Source organism: Sphaeramia orbicularis, chromosome 9, assembly GCF_902148855.1.
Source record: "Sphaeramia orbicularis chromosome 9, fSphaOr1.1, whole genome shotgun sequence".
Lineage (NCBI taxonomy): Eukaryota > Metazoa > Chordata > Actinopteri > Kurtiformes > Apogonidae > Sphaeramia > Sphaeramia orbicularis.
In genome coordinates, this window is record NC_043965.1 from 49447726 (window position 1) to 49460214 (window position 12489).

Here is a 12489-nt window from a genome sequence, read left to right on the forward strand (position 1 = left end):
AAGAAATCAAATCAGAGCGTTCAGAGGGCCTGCTGTCAGCACCCACACTATAAAAAGACCAGAGCTGAGAGATGTGTGCACAGCTCCCTACATTACAGTGGGCTGTTAACACCTCATCCCCTTCATACAGGGCAGCTGACAGCCCTGACAAGCCTGCTTTTATTTCACAAGTCTTACCTTTGCCACAGATGAACAGAAAACCAACATAATCACTTTATTACAACACTTACAGACTAAGGCTGCAACTAATGACTATTTTAATGGTCAACTAGTCAAATTATGAACTGCAAAAAACAAAAAAACTCATATTTGTCAGCTTATATTTATCAGCTCTTATTTATATTGAAGCAAAAATTAATTCTTTCCTTTAACAAGAACATTTGGTGTCAACAATTAGAATGCATAACAAAGTTTGCTAAAAAAAATTTTCAATTCAGTATTCAACAAATATTGCAGGAGCAATACAATACTTTTTTCCCCTTAAACCAGGGATTAAAGCAAAAATTTTTCATCTGACTGAAAATTTTCTTCTGGTCAAAATCATTGGCCACTATTAAAAATGATGCAATACAATACTACTATAGCGTACAAGTTTATATAGTCAAATTTGGCAATACTGTAAAACACACTGAATGGGAGAGTGTACAAGTGTAGAAGATTAGTAACATGGATAGAAAAAATGTCATGAGTGGTATTGGTGGGGGGTCTGGGGGTCCTCCCCCAGAAAATTTTTAAAGCTTCAGGTCAATTTTGGTGCTCTCTGGTTAATTTTAATGGGTATGAAAACCTTTGAAGCAAGTGAAAATAATAACTAGACATTTACGTCAACTGAAACAGAAATTATATTCCGTTACAGATACTCTCTGAGGGTATTTAAAATACAGTGGCTTTGCAAATACCAAGGGTGTTACTCATTCATTCAATTTTATCTTCGTACTGTACCACACAGATAGAAATAAGATGCTAAATGGGTCAAAATAAAGCACTTATGCAGTCGGGCGTGTAACCGCGTAAGGCCGCGGCACGCACAGCCGCACGCATGGGAAGGGCACAAACACACAAACACAAACACACACACTAGTCATATACCAGCAAGAAGAGATAAGCTATGAACCCTAACATGAAGGTCCATGTAGATCAGTTCTGTCTTCTTCCCTTTTCGCTGTGGTTCTTTCATAATGAAAGCTACTTGTTAGCACTAAACTAAAGTTAGCGTTTGGAGGCTGAACTTCGGTAAAGCTGAACTTGTCCATGTGTTTCTGAGGCACAGAATGAGCAGCGTTTCCTTCCAAAGGTAAATAGTCATCAATCTCTCCTCCCGACATAAAAATAAAGAAGTCATCTTATTATCATCACTGTTAAACCTATCAGCCCCCTGTGCGTGGCGTGCCTGTGTTAAACACCTGCAGATTCAGGACAGCAGACCCAGGACAGGATCGCGGTGCTGACTGGACTCCGCGGAACACGTGGGGAAGTTACTTCAATATGACCCCCCCCCCCCTCAATTTTTCCATTTGACGGAAATCCGTTGTGGTGATGGAGAACTTTAATCCCTGCCTTAAACAAAAGTGCATTTTGTGCAGAACAATTACAGCGCCAATAATGGTCATTAAAGTGTACCTGTACTGGTCATGTTTACCACATTAACTGTGTTTTGTGTTTTACTTATAGGTAATTCAGTAAAAAATGGCCACAAATGCCCCACACTGGACCTTTATATTACGTGAATTATGGGCAAGTGGTCAGTACCAGGTGATTCCAGGTGCTTAGTTCCAGTAAACCAGTACCAGTCAGTGAGACAGATTGAGTTAAAGTATGTGTTGATGTTTGTTACTTGTTTAGTCGTAACCTTTCTGTGACCCATCACTGGGCGATAATATGTCATCTTAGACTGGTGTCTGTTGCATGGGGTCAGTGACCAGTCCATCACAGCCCACGTAATGGGACAATACAACCAGTCTGGGTCAGTACCGGTGCTGGAACAGCCCATGAAGGAGGAAACATGTCTCTGACCATGTCTGACTGACAGAGCAGTAACTTAGTACTCGACAACGCCTACTTGACAACGGGATAGAATGGAAGTTACCAATCAAACAGCTAGGATTAGACATGATCTATGAAATAGAAACCAATGAACATTCACTACAGGTACAGTTTAAACAATTATATACTCAAGAGTCGCAATCAGCAATAGAATAAACACTTCCCCTTAATCAAAAGTGCATGACGTCACTAACGACCTGTCGATGACTATTTTTCAAATAGTCTTTGCAGCCCTATTAGTCCAAGCATCTGAGCGTTCATTCAAAGATATTAATAACATACAATAAAAGCCTGTAGACAACAGTTTTTCATGGCACAAGAAGCAGAAAAGCTGCATACAAAGATGTTTTAATCAGTTTTAACTAGGGATGCACTGATACCACTTTTTTCCAGACAAGTACAAGTATTTACATTTGAGTACTTGCCAATACCGAGTACCGATACGAGTACTTAATAATCCCATTCCAGTTCTTAGTTCCTTTTGTAAATGTGCTTTATTGTCATTGTCATTAGTCTGACTGGAACAAAGTGCTGCTACTGACATTTAATGTGTTGGAATAAGCATTTCTCAATTAATCCACCAAGGGGCGCCGCTCTTAATTAACCATACTGGACAAATGCCACGAAGAAGAGTAAAGTTTTTTGAGAAGAAGAAAGTCAGTAATAACAAACATGGAGATGACAGAGGTAACACTAATGTGATACTAATATTGCAGCGTTTTTGCTAGTAAGGTTTAAGAGCAAAGTTTCAGCAGGTAGGGAAAAGATAAATGAGCGATAAGTTTCGTTTTTAATTCCGCTGGCAGCGGTCTGCACCGCTCCATACCTCCGGCCCAGCCCTGGGTAGCTGTCATAAATATGTCAGTAGTTTTTCACTAACTCACACAGTAGCTCTTTGAACAGATCCTCTACCTCCACGGTTCCCTGTGGTATTCTCCGTCTGGGTATGCATCCACAAGCACCTGGAAAACAGATGGAATGTACACAGAGGACGGACAGAACGCTGCATCCGTATCTGTCTGTGTCTTTAAAGTTACTTGCAGTCAGCGTTACTTTTATCACTGTCATTTATTTTGAAAAATCTCCACACATTATTCCACCGCCGCGTACCTGCTGCACTGAACTGTGAATGTCACACGGCCTTAAATGGTATTGATGCATTTGTATTGGATTACTTTTCCGAGTACGAATACGAGTACACACACTGAGTATCGGAGCAGATGCCCGATACTGGTATCAGATCAGTGCATCCCTAGTTTAACAACTAGTTCATGTCAGATTGATTTAGGCAGATAGTTCCACTGCAGATGACACTGACATTCCAACTTTTCAATCAAATTTTTTTTCAAGTGGCCCCACATCACAGCAAATGTTATCTCGTGACTTCCAGCACATAAATGTAATTTTTCTGATCATCATATGCTGCCTGAGCCAAAAAAAGTTCCACACGTAATATTTCTTTGGACTACCTTTACCTCTGATTACAAGACACACCGACTGTGCCAACCTTTACACTAATGCTTATGCAGTGTCACAACAGATGTAACATTTATTTCCATTAATAGTTGCATCCATGTTTTTGCCTAGACCTTGTATTAATGATGCAGTCTGGTTTCGACCAACTCAATACGTAAAGTGTCATGAGATAACTTTTGTTATGATTTGGCGCTATATAAATAAAATTTGATTGATTGATTGCAGTCAGACAACTGTATAAAGTCTCCATCACATCCCAAACATTCTCAGTGGGGTTTAGGTCTGGACTCTGTCATTGTCCAGTCTTTATACTCTGTTTAAGAAATTAGAAGCTACTGAATCAGTTGAGGTTCAAGAAGGTTAATATGTTTCCACTGTAGCATTTTAAATCCCTTCAGTCTTTATCATGTGGAGGAATCTGACCTGTTTGCTTGGTTACATCCATGTGGGGACTTTTGATTGAACACATTGTGTATATTTAGCTAAACAATTACATATTGAACTGGTTGGTTGGTTCTAATTATGATTTAAAAATCAGCTTCTCAGTGAATTTAAGATTGAATTCAACCTTGTTATGTAGTTAATGTTACATAAAGATGGTCAATAGATTATACAGTATATATGCCTGCACTAATGATGTATGAAGAAAAAGGACAAAAACAAGAAATACAACTAAAGAACAAGCGACACAACCAAACTACTGTGTCCGTTCATCACTGTCATACTACTGCACTCCCATCACTTCTCTGCAACCTGCTCTCTGTTATATTTATGCTTGTATCAAATATCTAACATGAGTTTTTTTTGTGCTCGTCTGAGCCAAAATTAAAGTCATGATAATATTAAACAGACTACCTTTTTTGAAGGGAAATCAAGAAGTAAAAAAACCCTGACTTGACAGCTCAGTGAACCACAGCACTATCAAAACATCTCTTTGTTCTGACATTTGAAATTAGTGTGCGACACTGAAAACACTTTAAAGTCATTTATTGTATGATGCGGGGGTGCATACTAAGGCTCCGCTACCATCATTTATGGTCCTGCTTAATCACAGTTCAGGTTGTTTCACGGTTGTTTAATCAATGCTGTTTATGATATGAATGTATGTTATAATGGTGTCAGTCAAATAACATGAAAACCCCATGACCACATGACCCTGATCTGCACCTAAGACCTCCCAGAAACCTTCTATCTCAACACTGATCATTTTCTAACACTGTGATACAAAAAGAGATAGAGAATTAATTACCAAGGATATTAAATGTCAAAAATGTCCAGATGGAGATTAATAAGGCTAATCTTTAAAATACAAAACAGAAAAGCTAACCAGGAGGCACTTTTACTGACAGTTTTGTGGATATTTGCACAGAATTACAAATGTAAAGCTGTTCTCCTTTAATCTTTGCTCTGATACAGTAGACAGAGCCACAGTCGAAGGTTCACCAGTTTTGTAACAAGCTCTGGAGAAAAGCAAAAAAAAAAAAAAAAGAACGAAGGCTTTGCTACATCTCTGCATGTATTTACGTTAAGACTGCATTGCAGGGAGACCTAAGATTTTCTGCTGCAAAGGTGAAACAGATCCCAAATGTACCTTATGTGGAAAGAAAACTGAGGCAATGGAATAGCAGAGAAAATGTCTTATATATTGTATATTCACATTCATTATGCTAATCTGAGTTCTTCCAGTCTCCAGGGACATTTATCCTTTGTCAAATATTTGATACAAGGCAAGCAGAAACCAGTTTAGGTGTTTACCTACACACTGTTGAGGTTAGACCAGTCTCAGTTTTGTTCTTCAATTTAATTCAAGTTTCAGTTGATAACAATAACATATGTCTCTGGAAATACTGACTGACAGAAAATAGGAGGATAGATAAAGAAAGACTGTATATTAAAACTATCATACAAAAATTAGACTGAAAATATATACTGACAAATACTAACAATCAGGGCTGCATGATTAACCAATTTTAAATCGACATAAGATTGTTTAATTAGGACGATGTTTAAAAAAGGGTAATCGTCAAATTGAATTTCGTCTGTCTTGTGATTCTGGGCTACTGTAGGCTCCTCCTCCTAACTGTGAGAGCAGTCTCCATAGTCTTTGGTCTCCACACACCAGTACACAAATGGAGTTTGCTAAGGAGAGTGAGAAGTTTGTCGCTAAAAATAGCAAGAGAAAGTCAGTTGTGTGGAATTGGTACGGCTTCAAAGTTTCTGATGAAGACCAAATCATTCCTCGCTGCAAACTCTGCCTGAAGGCGGTACCAATCAAAGACAACAGCACAACTAACATATTTCAGCTCCTCAAACTTCATCACACGCCAGAGTGGGAGCAGTGCGTTACATTACAGGCTGCACACGAAAATGACAAGCCAACTATAACACCAAAAAAATTTTTTTTGGGAAAATTGAGTTTTTAGAGGAAAAAAATCTGATTTTATTTTTGGCTAAAATTGTGCAGCCCTATTAACAATATACAAAACTACAATGAAAACCTGGAAATATACAAAAGGTCAACTCTATACCACAGATAGAAGACATATAGTATAAGAAGCTTGAAAAACAAAAAGTAGTAAAAAAGTAGTAGCAATATCAGCTGTTTTAAACTAATTAACCCAGAATTCAAACCATACAAGTCTTTATGATAGTGACCTAAACAGATCTGAGCATCAGATGCATGCAGCTGACGTGTGAGTTACTGATTCTTCTCATTTGTTTTAGTTCAGACTTACATGGCAGCAATGACAGTATGCATTTACAAGTATTATGAGGCCACGACACTGGTGGTCCTTGTGAAACCACCCACCACAAATGACTTTATGGGGGAATTTCTGCATTTTCTTTTGTCTGTGCCACATAATCAAAGTCATTTCATGGGGGTTAATGGCTATGCGTTTCCTTCTATGGTTAAGCCAATTGTTAATGGGGAGCATTAGATGTAAACAGCTTGAAGGCCTGGACTAGTACAGTGTCTCAGCATGATCTGACTATGTGCTCGTCATTGAGGGGGGCGGCTCTTTTCTAAACAGCCTCCGGCCAGTCATGGCCCTCTCCTTCCAACCAAGAGCTCCATCTGGAACAGTTGAGGTCACATACAGCTATCCTTTAGCCTTCGCTGAACCACAACACATACATAACAAGCTCAGAATTTGCTTGTCTCTTGGTTAGGTCTGAGTAAGACCTCCCTGAATCAAGATCTGCAACCGACACAGATATAGACATTTTGTGATAATTATAATGAAAAAAAAACAAACAAAACAGAAATTTGTTTCATTTTCAAGGTGACCATTGAACAGGCCTCTGGCTAACATCACAATATAAAAAGATTCTTTTTGAAGCCTTAACTTGATTAAATGGATTAAAAACCCATTCAATTAAAAATGTCCTGAATTGAAGCATCATTTCTGTAATTTATTTTTATTTATTTATTAGTTTATTTAACAGGGTCAGTGTACATTGATTAACATTGCTGTAAATGCACCAGAGTTAATCTAATGGCTATTGTCTGTCTGTAGTCCCATGTTAGTTCCATGTTCAGTTGGTAGAAGTTAGTAAGTTGGATCAAAACGTGTTGAAGACTGACCTAACAGATTGTTTATAGATGTCATTGGACTGGTTTGTTGTCATTTATATCTACATATATTTTTAAATGTACTTTTATACTGTTGTTATTTCTATGTAGATTTTTTTTATATATATCCTTCTACTTTTATACGTTTTGTGGTTGTTGTATCAGCTGGTTCTGGAATAAATGTTATGTCTTTTTCACATTTTTCCTATTTTTTCCACCTATACCATTTAACCAAATTGAAGACAATAATCCATAGGGCGGCTGTTGCTCAGGAGGTAAAGCGGGTCATCCAATAACCGAAGGATTGGAGGTTTGAATCCCACTTTGTCCTAGTCGTATGTTGTGTCCTTGGGCCCACTTATCAATGCGTATGAATGTTTGGAGGGGCCAATTGGCGCGGAAGCCACGCCTCCCCAGGCAGCTGTGGATACACATGTAGTTTAACACCACCTGAGAGTGAATGAATAATGGATCAACTAGAGCATTGACCTGTGGGGATCCACAGGTTCTAGATGTGGTAGTTTTGATGCTGTTGTGTATTCGTGCATGCTGTACCGCATTTGTCCAGCAGTCACTCCCAAAGTGTCCTTGCCATAGCAACGTGATTGTAAGGCTATTGTATTACAAAATTACAAATATCTCCCAAAATATTGGTCCTATCAACTTGCCGATTTTGCTAGTCTGTTCCTTGACCAAAAATACATAACTACGACAAACTACAGCAGTCAGCTCTGTACGGATTTTGTGTGAATCCCAAGACACACACATAAGTACACAGAGGCCATATGGCTTTTATAATATGGATAATGTAAAGCACTTTGGGCCTTGAAACGCACTACAGAAATCACAATCTAGCTCATACTCACCAAGCTAATGCTAACACCACAGATGCCACACTTTGTTTACAAAACATACCACACATTACTTTATTTACATATACTGGTGACAGAAATAACCTGAAATTGATATTTAGACAAACTACAAATAACTAAAAACAAGACAACAGTACAGAACACACTGCAGGCAAGTGACTGTCAAAGACAAAACTACAGTTTCAAGGCAGTGTTACCTTTTCAACTCCCAAATAAATGGTCATTTTTTTTGCCTATAGAGACAAATAATGTTAGCGGGCTGGTTGTTAATAATGCAACTGTAAATGTCTTGAAATGGTTAAAAGTAACAAATTCCTTTTCCGGTCTTGTCGTATTAATGTTAACTACAGACAATCTGCCTTCTCAGGAAAAATAATACACCTCCGTCAATATACAGAAGCTCCTCGAGGTCTGACTCAGCCAGCAGCAAGCTGTCAATCACACCTGTCAATTGACACCCACTAACATCAAACATTATTTTGGTCCTCAAGTCTTATCAATAGCAGATAGAATCCATAAAGGGGCCTCCTGAACATGTATTAGAGGGTGTGAATAAAGCAAATCAGACCACAATGATCCACTTAGAAACACTACTTTATTGTTATTATTATTATTACTATTATTATTATCACCTTTTTTTTTTTTTTTTTTTTATAAATACAAGTCAATCGGATGCAGGATTTGTCAAAACCAGCGCTAACACTGGCTTTAATTTTAAGTTTAGGTCTTCTGATATACAGTGACACTGAAAGGCTGCTGTCAGACATCAGGTCTTAAACAGTCTGTTAGAATTATGTGGTACTTCATTGCTCCCTGGAGCAAAATTCTCTTTTCGCCTGTTTTGCCCCTAGAGAAAGATCAGAGCAGATGTTCAGTGATCTCTACTTCCACATTCATAGACCTCAGACAGACAAAGGCCTGACCCCCTCTGGTTAAAAATCAATATAGTGAAGTCATGTTCATCAGGATAGTGGTCTCTAAAAGGTTAACTGAATTAATAATTCATGACCAAACACACTACAGTAAATTCCTGTGAAGGATCCATCTGAAAGTCTAAGTTTTAGCTGGTTCTCTTAGTCTGTCACAGTACATTTACAGCAGCTGCCCCTTACAAACACCACAGTCCTCAGTTAAATATTTATTCCTGGATTTGGCATTTATCTGGTTGAACAAGCTCTTAAAGTTGTCTGAGAAGTGCTGTCTGTCTAATGACTTTTACAGTCGGTGTATTGACAGTAGTTCACTCCAAAGGGCTAACATAAGACGCTGTGTAAATGTTTAATCCAGGGGACACCGTCTTCACATGAGGACCACACAGTCCTCCACAAAACAGACACAGATATTCCACAGAGGAAACCCATAGCACTCCAGTGCAATCAAACACCGGAGGAACAGCACAGTCCTTCAACGTGTGAAACCACCAGAGGAAAGACGACGTGAGTGCGTGACTGACAGAACGCAGACCAACACCGGGCGTTTTTAATCAGGTCTACAGTTTTCTAAACAGGGAAACTCGGCGTGACAGCTGCAGCTGACACTAGGTTCCATTCCTGAAGACCTCGTCCTGATGTAACACATGAACACCAGCTCACATGCCACCGCTCCCTGTTGTACACATAAAACCTATTTTCTGTAGGTGGAAACTTGGAGACTGGAAATTTGAGCACACATCCAACGCAATGGTTTCCTCAAATACTCCAGAGGTATTAAACAAAATGTGTCCTTTCATCTCTAGAATACAAAATGACAAAATGATCAGATAATGGTGTGGAGAAGAGCTGCAGGTATTAAATATTTAACAGATTATTCTATGAATTATTTTCTTTGATTCGATTAAACAATTATTTGAAAAGACAAAACAACAGTAAAAATGTGAAACAGATATGTGTGAAAATAATAAACAACTTGTCCTTTATTCTAGAACCAGCTGAAACAACAACCACAAAAAGTATAAAAGTAAAAGGATACATAAAAAAAAAAAAAAAAAAAAAAAATCTGTCTATATAAACAACAAACCAGCCCAATGACATCTATAAACAATCTGTCAGGTCAGTCTTCAAAACATTTGGATCCAACTTACTAACTTCTACCAACTGAACATGGAACTAACATACAACTGAAACAAATACAGACTCATATTTATAATGTCTGTGTTAAAGCTTCACAGTTTAAAGGAGTAAGTGATGATTCCAATGGAGAAAAGTCAACATAAAGACATTTTCTGCCTTTTTGTTCTCATCTCTTCTGTTGTTTGTGTTGATCCTGACATCATGTGCGTCACAATAAACATCCGTGTGAAACAACAGTGGAACCAATGTTTAACAGCAGAGAAATTAAGGAAACGAGGCTTCAATTCAGGAAAATTGTGTTTCAATCAATCAATCAAATTTTATTTATATAGCGCCAAATCCCAACAAAAGTTATCTCATGACACTACTTACTGAGTTGGTCGAAACCAAACTCTACTGTTCTTGATTGTTTGAATATTATTTTTTTTTTATCAATTTGAGTCGATTAATCGTTTCAGCTCTAGTATGCAGTAATAGTCACATTAATACATATAGTGTCATAATAAAGCATTATGAATATATTGTAGCATAAGCACCCTGTAAGACTCAATGAATCATTGTCTAAACCACGAAGGCAAATTTGTATTTTCTCCATTTCTTGACCTCAGCTCTGATTGTGCATTATATTATTTAAATGTGGTGATTACAGAGGAGTGCTGGAGCTTCTTGTGTCATCTGCAGAGCGCTCAACACGAGGCTAAAACTGCCACATACCAATGTCCAAGTGGTCAAAGCAGGTTCAACAAGAGCATTGGATGTCGGCTCTATCTCTGCTCAGTGGGACTGTGCAATTCTGTGGTGTAATGTTGTTTATGTTGTTTATTCCAGTGTTCAATGTTTGTTTTCTTGTTTGTAAGTTAGATCTCTTACTGCTGCTTATTATTAATATTATTATTTATATAACGTTGTTATAAGTACTACTACAAACTGACTGCCATGATAATTCATTTATCATATATCTGGTATGTTAATCATTTTTATTTAATTTAAAGACAGACGTACAGTTTTTTCACTGAATTGTTTTACCAGCCCAACAGCTGTTCATAAAATTTAACTACTCAAAAAAACACAAACACAAACACCACAGTCAAAAAAAAAGAATTAAAATGTATTGATAACATTTTAAGTTGAAGGTGAACCAATGATGTGTGAATCTGAGGGCAGAGATCAGATCAGCATTAAAACGAATCACTATGGTGCATCCTAACAGTGAAGTTGGGTAACAAGCCAATAAAAAAAAATAATAGGCTATAAAAGTGAATGTAATATCCCTGCGCTGAAAACTAATGAGAGTGTTTGGACATGCACGGTACAATATATCTGAATGAATGAATGAATGAAGACTCATAGAGTAGGAGGGGAACACACACACAGATGAAGTCATCAGGGTTTGGCAGCCATCGGGTTGGCTCACTGATGCTAACTTAGGACTTTTGTTGCTAAATGTATCCCTTTTTCAGACTATCAGACAACATTTTTCCTCAAAAAAGCACCTAGAAATAATTTTAACCACTTTTAATATTTATTTGTAATCTTTTCTCATTTTTGGAAAGTGCCCCAAACCCTAATACTCACCCATTTTCCTCTAAATGACACCAGATGATTTCCTGTGTCCCAGTCATATAAACCCATGGTCTGTCTGTAGATGGAAAAGTCAGTGTTTCACACTTAGACACTTTGTTGGTATATTTAGCGATTTTTCAGACCCCTCTAGAGACTCTTTATCCAAAAAGACACTAGTGACAAATCCATCCCCTTTTTCTGGTGTTATTGGAGACTTTTGGAGACTCTGATGTGAAAACACATATGGTTGTTTGTCTGAAACAAATCACTGAATATAAATCAGTCCCACTGACGTTGACAGTTTTCTCTATTGTCTCTTTTTGGTCCATTTCAATGGGTCATGTCGACTGAAAATTACAAATGTTCTGGTTGTAAATGTTCCTGTTTTACTGTGACTTGTTGTCGTCTCCTAAGTGGACTCTAAGGTTAAAAACCAAACCAAACTGAAGAAATTGAAGAGAAAAACTAAACCAACAAACCAATAAATCAATAAATCAATAACTAACCTCAGTAACTGGTCCAGAGTGTCTCTTTTGGGTCACTTTAGCTGGTCCCCAAGCCCAGATAAAGGAGGACGGTTGGAAATGGGACATTAAACAAAAGTAGAATTGACAGAGTATAGTTCATTTGGAGTTCTAAACATATTTAGGCTGTTTTTAATTCTCACTTTTTGTCTCTAACACAATGTTATTCCTCGGTCCTACATCGTTCATCACAATTTCATGAACATTTATAATTATGCAAGTCAGGTGATGATGTCATTTAGCAACTTCTAGAGACTTTTAAGACAGAAAACAGATACTTTAATACTGAGGAGTTGGAAACACTGGGTTAGCTTCAACGAATATGTTGCCATAGAAACTGCCCTTGTTGTTGAGCCGAACTCACTTTT

At 37.7% G+C, this 12489-nt stretch overlaps 1 protein-coding gene across 7 annotated transcripts in view; it reads right to left on the bottom strand.

Moving 5' to 3' along the window:
* slc20a2 (solute carrier family 20 member 2) overlaps positions 1-12489 on the bottom strand; it is a 91195-nt gene that overhangs the window by 36183 nt on the left and 42523 nt on the right. The window lies entirely within an intron of this gene.